The sequence below is a fragment of the Physeter macrocephalus genome, chromosome 2 (assembly GCF_002837175.3).
Source record: "Physeter macrocephalus isolate SW-GA chromosome 2, ASM283717v5, whole genome shotgun sequence".
In the NCBI taxonomy this organism is placed as follows: Eukaryota; Metazoa; Chordata; class Mammalia; order Artiodactyla; family Physeteridae; genus Physeter; species Physeter macrocephalus.
Window position 1 is genome coordinate 71,663,925 of NC_041215.1, and position 9,515 is coordinate 71,673,439.

Consider the following 9,515-nt stretch of genomic DNA (forward strand, 5'->3'; position numbering starts at 1 on the left):
CTGTGTGCCACAACTACTGAAGCCCGCGTGCCTAGAGCCCGTGATCCACAACAAGAGAAGCCACCGCAATGAGAAGCCCGCACACCGCAACAAAGAGTAGCCCCCGCTCACCGAAACTAGAGGAAGCCCGCGTGCAGCAACAAAGACCCAATGCAGCCAAAAATAAATAAATTAAATAAATAAATTTATAAAAAAAAAAAAGAAAAGAAAAGGCATAGCTGGTTCTAATAAAATTTTGTTTACAAAAACAGGTGGTAGACTGAATTTGGCCCAAGGGCTGTAGTTGCCAATCCCCTAGTCTAGAAATTCAAAAAGACTCCCATCTCAACATTTATATATTTCCCTTACTTATCCGTTCTCCATTAGCTGCCACATCCCCAGATGTAAAAGAACAAAATATATTCTCCACAAATCCATAACATTATTTTTTTATTTATGCACAAAAGCAATGTCTGCCTTTAAGATTAGGGTAGACATGTGCCTAATTTGAAGCACACAATATCCTGCCACTGATCCAGTTACCATCTGAAATTTCTGCATTACCCACTCCTCATGGTTAAAGTATGAAAAGACCCTTTTAATATATGTTTCAGTTGGAAATAAACCAATGTCAGGCTAAACTTTAATTTTTCTTTCAACAGCTGGCCTCAAGTAGGATAATTTTCATCAGGACCATACCTAGACAATTACCACACACTGAGGCCTATGAGACACATGCTGAATGCCAAGCTCCACATAGGGAAGGGAGGGGTACCTAATTCTGTGGGATTTGTACTTAATTCTTTAGGCAAAGGGGAGAGGCCTTAATGGATTTTAAGCAGGGTGATGACCTAATCAGAACTGAAATTTAAAATGAATGTTCTTGAAGCTGTGCTGAATATGGATTTTTTTTCCTGGGGGGGGCGGAGGGGGAGGGGGGTGGGAAGACCAGAGAGGAGGCTAGAGGAGATTAGGAAGCTATTAAGAGCAATCCAGGTGAGAGAACAGTAGAAGGGGTGTGGAGGCTTGGGATATGATTTGGAAGGTAGAGTTAGCTGAACTCAACAAATAAATCAATGTGGAGGTTGGGAATGCTGTTAAATTATAAAGTATGTTAAATATGGATTCTTGACTTGTTGAAAAAGACCAGCTAATGACATGCTCTCTACTCTGGATTATCTGCAGAGGTAGACCTGGAGCTAAAATAATGGAGCAAGAAGCCATGAACACTAAAGGAGGTGATGACAAAGTTCAAAAAGATGGGTCATTTCTGAAAAAACAAACGTCATGGTCAAAAGCTCAAAGACAACAATTTGCATTAGAAACCCTCTCTGCACTATCAATTGTCCTCCAGAAGGGCCCACTTACTACCAGGTGTTCTTTTACCCTTTACTCTTATCCCATTTGATGCAGAATTATCAAACATGCAAGGTCTCACACTACTCCAGTCTCCATCAAGGTATCAATCAGGTATGAGAATAACTTCTAGAAATTTATCCCACTGATATGCTAGTACTCAAGTGAAATGACAACGTGTAAGCTTGCACATTAAAGCATTTTTTGTTAATATCAAAAGGTTGAAACAGCCTACAACTCTACCAAAAGGGAACTAGATAAATAAATTATGATAGAGTCCTATGATGGAATAGTATGCCAAGTTAAAAACAAAGAAGCAACTCTATATGCTGATATGGTGTTAATTCCATAATAATTAAATGAAAAAAAAAGCAAGATTTATTTGCATTTCAAAAACAGAGAAAATATATACATATTGTTTTTGTTTAAAAAACACACAAACAAACAAACAAACTTTGGTTGACTCCAGAGAGGAAAACAGTGTATCAGAGGGCAACAAGGAAAGGAAAAGGGCTACTGGGGGGCGGAGGAGGGTTGTTCCATACACATTAGGGAGTAAATAAACACCAGAAGTCAACGTATCTAAGAGATATGAACTCCGTCAGAAATGTCAGCAAAGAAAAATCCCAAACAATTGCTGTGGAACAGGACTAGAAAGCAATAGTCCAAATAGAAACAAGAGGACAGAGAGCTCCAGGAAGGGACCCATAAATCTGATAGGTCTGATTATGTGGAAAAATCTTACTGAGAAAGGGTTGGATTATATAGAAATAGAAATTCATATAAGGAAAAACTAAGTACATTCTTTTTTCTTAAGTGAGTTTATTATTAACTCCACGATTTAAAAAAATTCTACAAGTAAGGAACCATGTTCATAATACACCTGCTTGGCTCAGCAGTGAACAAGATTTACACAATAATAAATACATACTAAAATGCAAACGAAATGTGAGAATTATATTGCGACATCTATTGGGAAGTCAAGAAAGGGAGGGCAAGGGGTATGTGTGTGAAAAAGCTTAATATTTATCTACCATAATGGACAGTCAGTAGGTAATGTCAAATATTGATACATTAAGAAATAGCAGTATAAGCATATTATTTCAAAAGGTAAATATGGAAAGAAACATCTAAAAGAGGTGAAAGTGGTTGCCTTTACGTAGCAGGACTGGGGGAGATGAGGGTTGAGTGGATTTTTGTTGCTGTTGTAAAATGTTTAATAGTCTTACTTAATTTTATTTACATATAAGTCAGGGGGAAGTACAGGATTTGGAATGAGACTGCTTAGATTTGAATCTTGGCTCTGACATTTCACTAGCCTGGTAGATAGAGGCAAATTACTTACTCTTTCAATTTTCCTGTCTCTAAAGTAGGGGAAAAATAATATGCACCTCATAGAGCAGCTTTGAAAATTAAATGATTAATTCATGTAAGTTGCTTAAAATATGCCTGGCACATAACTGCTCAGTAGTAAAACAGTAACTAAGGACTAGTACTTATTAAGACAATAAATATTAACTTCTGTTACTTGATAAAAATATAAAGGTGTTAATAACTAAAACCAATTTTTTAAACATATGAGCCACATATTGAAGTCTGCTCATTTTGTGAGGAAACTTTTTTTTTTTTTAATTAATACTCCCAGGTACTAAGTAGGACTTTATTTCTTTAGGCTACAATCTTCACTTTAATCCATAGTTGGAAGGGGGAGAAGACCCATGAAAAATTCCAGTCATAGTAAGAGCTTAAATTGGAATCTGAAGATAAATTTTAGTTAGATTGGCCAAAACGGGAGGGAAGAGAGTTCCAGGCAGGGAGAATGACGCTTACAGAGACCTAGAGGCAGGAGGAACTTGGCAATACAAAAAAAAGGCTAATAGAACTAGAACAGAGAGTGATGATGCGAGAGGTGTGCTCTGGGAAGGAACTAAATCATGCCAGGCCTTTAGGCCATGTTAAGGAGTTTGACTTATCCTGTTAAGCAGGGGGTAACAAGACCAAATATTTTGAGAAGATCCCTCTGGGTGCAATGTGAAGAATCAATTAGAAAGAAGTTCAGATAGGCAACAGGGAGAACCTTGCAAAAGTACAGGCAAAAGATGATGATAGTGCTAGGAATAGAGAAAAGTAAATGGATTTGAGAAATATTAATTAAGAGGTAAAACTGACAGAACTTGGAGAAGGGAGACTCCTAGGAAGGAATCTTTTGCCTTTTTTTTTTTTTTTTTTTTTTTTGGTCCAGTCTAATTAAATTATATCCTTCAGGTAAAAGCTGACCTCCTAAACTTCTCACCAATACTAATGTACTCAATTGTAGAATATTTGCAAATAAAAGCTGTGAGACATTTCAATTACAAAGTTAACTTTTCACTTCTAAATGGTAAAATCCAGATCTTGGAACAGAGGCACATAAATAACATCACAAAGGAATGAGATGGAAATAACAGCAACCTAAATTAAATAGCCTAATTAGTTAAGTACAGTGAAACAAGTTTCCTACTTCCCAGTTTCTGCAGTTGCTGCCCATATAAAAGGCAAATATACTGCTGCCCAATGCCTCTCCCCTTCCTGTGCCACTTTTACTCTAATATTTTTACTCTACAATAGTCTTAGAGGAAAGAGAAGTTTTACATGCTCCGCAAATAATCTACAAGTTGTGTGTGTACACAGGTGAAAAAGCAGACTGTATTATATCATATATGTAAGTCACATGATAAAAGGATACCTCACCCAGCTCAGGTGTATGTGGAGGAATGTTGGTTGGGTTGTGCAGTGTCCTCAATGAGGTGAGACCTCAGTTGACTCTTAAGAACCGGAAAAAGTTATAGAGATAAAGATAAGAGGAAAGGAGCTCTCAGCGGTGGAGAGTAACAACAACAATAGAAAAAAACAATGAAATCTGTTGCTGGAATAAAAAATTTTGGTTTATGGAGTATAAATTCGTAGTTAAACAAGGGTCATATACTGTGGGACCATTTTAAGGGCCATAGGTTCTCTATCCTGTGAGCTATGAAAAGTCACTACATGACTTGAAGCAGAGGAGAGAGAAGTTCAGGTTTACATTTTTAAAGAGATCCATCACCTCAGGGGTTCTGCTGAGGATGGATTTAAGCTTAACACTATCTATCCACTGAGATATCAGGTAGCAGGTGACTGTGGTACCAAAGTCAAAAGTTGATGAAACCCTGCACTAGGGCAGTAGAAGGAGAGGAATTTGTGAACATAGGTGGAAAACCTTGAGCAGATCCGGTGATCTGATAGTTGTGGAAGTTAAGAAAAGAGTAAGAAATGACCTCTGGATTTCTGGCATGACATCTGGATGGTAGTACAGATCCATTACCCATTCTCCAACATCCCAGGAGCCTAATGTGTTTCAAAATTCAGAATATTTTGGATGTTAGAAAGGAGATATGGTTTACACGCCCAATATAACAGTGTACCCCCCAGCAGGGCCTGGTACGGTACCATGTAATCAAACACAGAACTATTTCTGCAGCAAGACACATCCTCCAAGCAGAGTAGATGATAAATAGCTTCCTGACAGTTCTCTCAGGTTTTACAGCAAATGCATTCAAGTTTTGCTGAAAAATGAGTTAACCAAAAAAATTTTTGCTATCAGAGATTTTTTGGTTTTGGAATTGTGGATAAGAAACAGTAAATGTACTAATACTCATAAATAAAATACAGGAAGTAAAACGTTGTTTTTTGTTGTTGTTGTTGCTGTTTTGATGGGATAAAGTTTCTGGTTTACACATGTAAAATCTCAGGTAATTATGACATCTTAAAGATGTCTAGCAGGCAATGGGATAGATGAGATGAGCAAACTAGTTTGGGCAGTTTGAAACAATTATAGGGAAAAAAGTGTAGCTGGGAAAATAATCTCTATTTAGTGCCAAAAAGTATGAGCCCAAACCAGAGAATGACTGAAGGAGACTTCATCTAATTGCCAGTAGTCACTAATGACCTAGAATTCAGAGTCCTACTTGTCTCTGCTTTGCCATAAGTTAATGCACTTTGGTCTTTTGCCTTTGCTGGCATTGATTTGAATTCATTTTTGCTACTGGCAGTATATTAATTGTGTTAAGATTACCCAAATCATATAAAACTAATTATTCTGATACTAACTAGATGCATAATTAGATAGGTGATTGAAAATACTTCCTTCTCAATCAGATTTTATAATCATAAAAGATCTGGCATACCAAATGTATTTTTACAGTTTATGGACCAGAAAATTGAATATGTCTGAAGATGATCTGGGCATTGATCATTTCCAAAATATTAAATACATCAATATTTTCTTTTGGAGAAAAATTCCTTTTACCAGTAATCTGAAGGCATGTTAAAATTAAAAGCTTCTATGGAAGGCTTAATCATCCAATCAGAGCTTCCAAGCCTACATCCCTACAGGTCCTAGGGATCTAATTTCTTAACTTCTCAATCTTTTTTGGGGGGTGAGTGGTATGATTCCCACAATATGTCTCATATTTGTCTCATAGTGAAAGAAAAATATATATTAACAGACTACAAACCAAGTAATAAACTTGCCTGTTTAATGATTTTTTTCAGACTCCACCCAGCATTATAACTCAGCCATAAAATTTAGAACTTATAATAGAGCTGGACAGAATTATTTTTCTCTCTCAAACTTTCACTTGATAATATTTGGTATTATCAAGATTATCCTTGGTAACTTCAATAGTTACCATCAAAATCCCTTCAGAAAAACCTTTTCAGTTTTTCCTATCCCCCAACATACTACAATATGCTGAGAACCCATTTAAGATACAATAATGTACAATAAGATTTCACACAGTTCTTAATGTTTGAGAGTTTTAGTCTAGCACCAGATCGTAGAGTCTCAAGCCCTCCAATAAATGTTTAATAAGGATTATAGTATAATTTTATATATTCTTTAAAGTACAGTTTGATTTTCTATCCTGTGAATGCATGTGTGTGTGTGTGTGTGTGCGTGTGTGTGTAAGACACAGTAAACTGGTAGAAAAATCAGCCTTAAAAAAAATGTAAATTCAATAGGATACCACTATTTTTATTGTAGATTCCAGCCCATTGTGGTCAGAAAATCGATGAAAATCAATGTAGTGTTTTAAGACCAACATTTTTAAAAAGTAAATAATAGAGAACATCCATGCTGTAGGATTAAGTATTGTTTTGTAAACCTTGTTCCATTTATATGCACACATACTTGAGTGTATTGTGTTGAGGAATAGAATGCATTTCTGAGGATTGCAGTCCAAAAAAACAAAAGTTTAAAAAACTTTTAAGCCAATATACTAAAAGATCAAAAAATTAACTGTGGCTCTGAAATACCAAGAAAGGATTAAAAATCTCAGTCCACATGGCATGTTCAATACACATGTGATCCACAGTGACAGGTGAAGAATGATGGCCTCACTCAATCTCCCTGGAGTCAGGCATCATCTGGACAAGTAGAAATTAGGGTAAATCAGAGCTGGACAAAGAACAATTGACTATTCTGTAATTACAAAGGCCTTACAAACTATATGAAAGACAACAAGGTAAACACCTTATGATAAATGAGAATGTAGGTGGTGAAAAGCACAGATAACATGAGTCGTGAGTCAAGCCACTCAAATAATAATGCCATGCCTACCACTAACTTGCTGGGTGAACTGAAGTTAGAATAGCTCTCTCAGCTTCAGTTTATCACAAACTGGATGGGTTGACTAGATATCCAAAGTGAGAAGGGGATCCTAAGAATGCTAGGGCTAGTAGAGATTCCTGATTTAAGTCCTCATTATCTTAACCTAGGGAAGTATTATTTTTCCTATTTTACAGATAGTTTAACTGAGACACCCTGTTACTCTAGCTAATGCAAATATGTTACATTTCTCCCTAAAATTAAGGGTAAAATAATCTAATAACATCTGGCCCAATAATCAGTGAAGATTAAATTAATACCCTACACTCAGAGAGCAATACCTACATCTAATTTTTAAATAGTATTTAGCACATGTATCTCTCCGTATGGAGACAAGATTAAGAGGACAGGTGAGGCTCTTTTAAGAAAAACAGAAAGCACTGGTTAAAGGTATCATAAATAATTATGTCCTATTGTGCTGCAGTTGACTTTTTAACTTTGATTGCACCTTTAAAAAAAACAACTATATGTGTTTCCTAAGGCATTTTATGTTAAGTGTGCAATTTAAAATATATTTTTAAAAATTAGCAAAGATAGAACTAAACAAATATAGGCAGTGAGATTGCCATTTATTATTAAAATTTCTATGTAAAAATGTTAAAGCATTGCAAAAAGAAAGATGCTTGGTACAAACTCTTCAGAATGTTTTAACTAATATGTATGTTAGACTTCAGATATTAAAAGTTAAATTTAAAGAAGTCTATTTGTAGGGTATGACTTTAACCTCATGTATTTTAGACACAAACTCAAAGAAAAATTTATACAGTAAAAGAAGTAACAGATTTTCCCACAACCAGAAATTCTCAAATAAATGAATTTTTAACACTATAATTTGAATTTAAATGTCTTCATTATGTAGTATAACTTTTACAGCAAGTTATGTTCACTTAATAAGGTTTTCTGAAAACCAGAAAAATTGGTAACTCCATGGAGTTCTAAAAACAGAAATAGTTATTTGATAAATTTGAAGTGAGGTGTTTGGATGAATATTTGAGAGAGAAGGAAGTGCTTTGATGGGCTTGGAAAGAAAAGGAAATAAAGTCTAAGGTAAGCACCAGTTTCACCCTCAATTCTTAGGCTTCAGAAAAGCCTAATTAGGCAGGGAAAGGAATGTGGGCCTGGCACACCCAGGTTCAGACGTGGCAGGTTCCTGAAACAAAGTTTTTTTGAACCTTTGACTCATATGCCACAGGCAGACCAAAGCCGCGATAGGCAGGTCGTTTAGTCAACAGGTCCTTCAACGCGATGGTGTGCGGTTGGTGAGTGGCAGTTAGATTTCCTCCTGCCACGAAGAAAATAACTTCTCGATCAAACCGGAAAGTGGGCGCAGCTCTGGCTTAGGGAGCGCACCCGGAAAAGTACAGAGACCAGAAAAAAAAAAAAAAAGAGAGAGAGAGAGAGAAGGATGTCCGCGTCCCGACCGCAGAGCGCCTTCCAAACCACTCGGAAACCATTTGAACGGCTCGGGCGGCCGCGGTTTCCAGCCTATAGGACGGTCTGGGGTCCGGCTGGGAAAGTTGCCGGGCCAAGCCGGGCCTTTCTCGCCGCTGGCTCGCCCCTCCGGCCCCCGCACCGGGGCTGCAGGAGACCAGCAACCTGTGAGCCCGAGAGGAAGCCCGCAGCCTCGCGCCCGGCCCTGCCCCTCCCACCCCCCACTCGGCCACCCTCGCAGGGACCAGCTCGGGGCCCCCAGGACTTCAGCCCGGGTCCGGCTCTTCTGAAGCCTCCTTTCAGAGACCGACAGGGGGCACTGCGAGTGACAGGCAGGACAGGGCAACCCCCGGAGCGCCACCTCCTCCCCGGTCTCGGGAGTCCCTTTCGGCCTCTCCCGAGGGCCAAATGAAACATCGCTCTTGAGACCATCTCCAACCGGCCACCGGGACCTTCCCCGGCTCTCCGCCACGTGAGCCTCCGCGTCTGTCCGACCCCCCCCCCCCCCCGCCACACACACACACCTCCGACGCTGCCCAGAGGCAACGGGTCCCCCGCCCCGACCCGAGCGCCGGCCCGCCGAGTTACCTGGCGGGTGGGCAGGGCAAGGCGGCGGGAAGCGGCGGCCGGGCGGGCGCTGGACGTGGACCGGGCGCCAGGTGCAGGTGGCGGCAGCGGCTCCGGAGGCTGTCGCTACAGTTGCCGATTAGTCCAGCTCCTCCTCCGCCGCCGCCTCCTGCCTTCCCGCGGGGCCTCCGGCGTTGCCCGGGAGAGGCCGAACCGAGGCTCGGCTTCCTCTCGGAGTCTCCCAGGTGAGCTCCAGCCTGCGACGTCGGCAGGGGCGAGGCCCCCGTCCCGCGCCTGCGCGCCAGCCTCCCGCCCCGCCCAAGCCCTACCTGAGCGCTCCAGGTGAGGACCGAGGACTACGCGCGGGGCAAGGGCGCCGTCCCGGGCCGGGCGCGGCCGCTGCGCGGCTCCTCTCTCCGCGGGAGGCGAGGCTGGTTCTCGGCGCGAGGCGAGCCTCAGCCCGTCTGCCCTGGGGAGTCCCGCGCTGACCTGGTGGTAG

At 40.4% G+C, this 9,515-nt stretch overlaps 1 protein-coding gene across 3 annotated transcripts in view; it reads right to left on the reverse strand.

The window, feature by feature from the left end:
* GALNT3 (polypeptide N-acetylgalactosaminyltransferase 3) overlaps positions 1-9,291 on the reverse strand; it is a 47,301-nt gene extending 38,010 nt beyond the window's left edge. For all 3 annotated transcript variants that reach the window (XM_024122397.2, XM_055088258.1, XM_055088242.1), the window contains exon 1: positions 9,038-9,291. The gene's annotated coding sequence lies outside the window, so the exon portion shown is untranslated. The remainder of the gene's footprint in view (positions 1-9,037) is intronic.
* Positions 9,292-9,515: the final 224 nt, after the last annotated feature.